The sequence below is a fragment of the Struthio camelus genome, chromosome 15 (assembly GCF_040807025.1).
Source record: "Struthio camelus isolate bStrCam1 chromosome 15, bStrCam1.hap1, whole genome shotgun sequence".
NCBI classification, from domain to species: Eukaryota; Metazoa; Chordata; class Aves; order Struthioniformes; family Struthionidae; genus Struthio; species Struthio camelus.
Genome location: NC_090956.1, coordinates 13,658,203 through 13,662,374, shown reverse-complemented (window position 1 = coordinate 13,662,374; position 4,172 = coordinate 13,658,203).

Sequence of the window (4,172 nt, the reverse complement as noted above, 5' to 3'; positions counted from 1 at the left end):
GAAGAGAAGTAATAAGCAAGAGATCCCTACTTTTCTGCTTCTTCAAAACTTGCCTATAAATTATTAATTGTATTTCTTTTAGTCAATAGATTTTTATGTGAGAGAAAAAAAAAACCTGAGCTCTGGGTTCCTTTCACAGATAATCTTTCTTTGCTATACTAGGAGGTCTTCAATTTTTCCTGTCATCAAAATGGGAAAAACCTGAGGCTATACTCTCGTGGACACCTTAACCTGCATCAGCTGGCACCGCTGCTAAAATAAACATTCCTGTCCCCCCATCACCCTTGGAAGCAAACAAATACCAACAACAATACTAGAGAAAATACATGGGTTTATATTTGTAAACAATGACAAAGTGGCATTCAGTTTTAAGAATTAAGGTTTTACGAAAAATGAAAGTTTGCCTTTAGTATGTTTAACAATGTTTGATAGTATTCTGCTTCTTGAATACATCTTCATCTACAGAGATGGGCTGTCTTATCTTGGAATTTCACTCGGAGGAATTTTCCATGCTCAGAGCCAGCTTAGAACAGCTGCAGCTTTGGCACTGCTATTCATCTCCTTCCCCTGGGAGAGGTACACTGAGTCTGTGAGATCCTAAAGCTCGTACTCACTCACGCAGACTGCAAGGGGCTACAGTTTGTGAAAACTTCCAGGACCTTCGATGGAGCCAGTCAGCAAACCCTTTCACTCAATGCCCATGGGGACTAAATATCTTCCAAATCCCAGAACAGCTCCTCCCAAAATTCTCCTCCTCTGCACCTCTTCTAACACGGTCTTGCTTGTGACTTATCAAGAGGTCGAAACACAATCACAGAGGCATACAACTAATCTAGGTCAGAAGGAACCTCTTTTTGAGTGGAAACCCCCATGAGCCCAGGTCCTTCTCTGCAAAGTTGCTTTCTAGGCAGTTGTTGCCAAGCCTCTACTGTTATTTGAGGGTATTCCATCACCAATGGAAGGACTTTGCACTTGCCTTTTTTGAATGTCATGAGGTTCCTGTCAGTCCACTTCTCCAATCTGTTGAGGTGCCTCTGAATAGCAGCACTGCTCTCCATTGTATGCCCTTGTCCGCACAGGGAAGTCAGATTAGTAGAGGGAACAGTTTATTATGCCTCTTTCTTCCTCCAACTCTTTGGCAGAACCCTAAATCTGCTAGATCTCATTGATAAACTGCCTTTCACTTCTTACAGCTCCTCTGCCTGCAATTTGCTCTGTTGCTATCACCACTACCAAACTGAATTTTGCCATGTAAAGCTCGGTGACCATAGTGAGAAGCCTCGAGCCAGCCTTGCTATACAAAAGAGCTCTTCATGACTGATTTGACAGAAAAGGGAGGCAAATAAGTGAGGAGGGAGTAAGCACAGCCTCCCCTCCGTAACATGGCCCGGCTAACAAAGGATAATACCATAGAAATCAGAGCACAGAAAAAGTGTGTGTGAATAGAATACCCAAATCTGTTCAGAGAGGATGTTTGTCCAAAACCTGATAATGCTAAGAGGAAATTAACAACGATGAAGTTTGCTTAAGACATCCATCAGCTGGATTCAATAGTAACTGGGGTATTACCAAGAGACTTTTCAGAAAAGGAGTCAGCTTGGAAAGAGGCATAAAAGAGCATGAACATTTGTGATGGTGACGGGTGATCTTGGAGTGAGAAGAACATTAACAGAGAAGCAAACTGGGTCTGACACTGCCAGAAGTCACCCCGCTGGAGGACACCTCTGCCAAGGCCTGACAAGGCATCCTCCCTGGAGTGCAACAACATGTCCAACAAGTGGGGACCCACACCTTGGGTGTGCCCACATGAACTAGCAGGGCGCTTTCTCACTGCCACATGGATCAGCAGAGCATAGGGAGTAGCACAGAGAAGCATAAAGGTGGAGCCACACAACTCCCACCAGAAGGGTGTGCAAACAGGGGAGCCTGCACTCATTGGGGGGGTGGGCGGTTGTAACCCCCATGGCTGTAAAAAGGGGTACACATGAAACAGCTTGAGAGTGTGTGTTAACAGCACTGACACTTGGAATACGCAGAGGTAGAAGACACCACTCTGGAGCAGGATTATTAGATGTTTATTACCTTGAAATCCTGGAACTGCAAGGGGAACCCCAGGAATCTTGCGAGGAAGCGACTGGGCTGTCCCAGGCACTGCAGAGCATCAGCCCACGGCGAGGTTCAGAGGGGTGTGGGTTTAAGCAAACTAATAGGCTACAATACGGGGTACTGCACATGTGCTATCAGATATCAAAGGAAGCAGTAATTCTTTAGGAGTACACAAGTCCAGATTGACACCTATATGGAGCAAGTCTAAGGGTCACAACGTGCTGTTTCTCATGGATTCTGCTCACGAAGGGTTTTGCAGCTGGAATAGTTGATCAGTCAACATGTTCCTGTCTCCTCACCTATCTTCCGCTGTTTACCCACTACAGTTTGTGTGTAAGGGGGTCAGAATTGTTCGAGGTTAGCAGCAGATGGATGTTTAGCAATTCGTCTTTATAACATTTTGTAAGGGCTTAGTATTTTGTTTTATGTGCTGAATGGCTGACATTGATCCTGAGCATACAGCTCACTAATCTCTGGTTAATAAATTAATAAACCACTTAGGACCTGACTTCATTTAAACCATGTGAGTTGAGCAGTTTTCCCCTGCAACAACTACCATTTGAAGCACTGTGTCATCTCTTTTAACTGTTAGGTATTACGGCTGCTATTTGCCCACATACAGTATGCACCTGTGTAAAAAGAATTGTTTAAAGCGCATTTTCTTGTCCGTGAGCTGTGCATACTTGACAGTGTAACTTAAAATGTAAGTCGGGCAATGCCCTTTCCATTATAGTAGAATCCTGTTCACAGGGAGAGAGTGAGAGCACACCACTTTTGATTCCTCTCTAATTGAATCGTTTCAGTCAAGTTTAAGGAACTGCAAATGTCCTGAATCAGCTATGACCACACAAGTTTCACTTCTGAATGAAAGCATAAGTTGTAATGAGGTATCTACACTTCATCTGAAGAAAGAAAAATTGCTAAGCCTTGGAAGTTATCCCATGTTCTTATGACTTTGGACTCTTCCTTGGTGTGATAAGCACATGAAATACTACTTGAAATCCAAACCCTGAAAGCTAACACTTACTGCCTCTTAAAAGGACAGCACATAAATCAAAACTAATATGAAATGACTGAGACTATCAAGGGCACACTGACGCAAAGAGGAAACCGGCCAGTCTTCACATTCCAGGTAACAGAAGAGAGGGGGGCGAGGGCCCACACGGACCAGAGATCCTCCCTGCGTACGAGAGGAGAACCGTACAGACCCTGACTGCAACGAGCTGCACAGGGCAGGACAAACACTAGACCTCTACCTGTTACACCAGGGTGTTCAAGGGATTCGGCAATTTGCCGCACTAGAGTGATACAGACACTAGAAATACCCGACTTGAACTACAGATCAGTATACAGCAATTCCATGTATTTATTCTCAAGGATCAGTAGGTAAAGAGGATTTTATAAGGAAACTAGAGAAACTGTAAGGAAAAAAATGTATCCTTACTTGCCAAAAACAGCAGGAAAAACACCATCTTTCCTATCCCCTTCAACCTTTTAATAATACCCATTCTAGCAGGAGTGATTACTGAGGAAATAGAAAGCTCCTACCATTAGGATTTGTCATGAGGAAGTTAGACTCTCCTAATTCCTCCTCCAGGGCATAAGCAGGTCTCTTAGAAACTCAAGACTTCCCCCAGTACGGAGTCCCTTCCCCAAATGACACGGCTGGTGCCACCTGCCCTCTCCTCCAACGGCCGCGCGGGGCGAGCTCCAACGGCCGCGCGCCCTCGCGCCGGGCCCCCTCAGCGCCGCCGGGGCGAGCTCCAACGGCCGCGCGCCCTCGCGCCGGGCCCCCTCAGCGCCGCCGGGGCGAGCTCCAACGGCCGCGCGCCCTCGCGCCGGGCCCCCTCAGCGCCGCCGGGGCGAGCTCCAACGGCCGCGCGCCCTCGCGCCGGGCCCCCTCAGCGCCGCCGGGGCGAGCTCCAACGGCCGCGCGCCCTCGCGCCGGGCCCCCTCAGCGCCGCCGGGGCGAGCTCCAACGGCCGCGCGCCCTCGCGCCGGGCCCCCTCAGCGCGGCCGAAGGCGCGAGCAGGCGCCTCGCGCCGGCCGCCCCCGCCCCTCCGGAA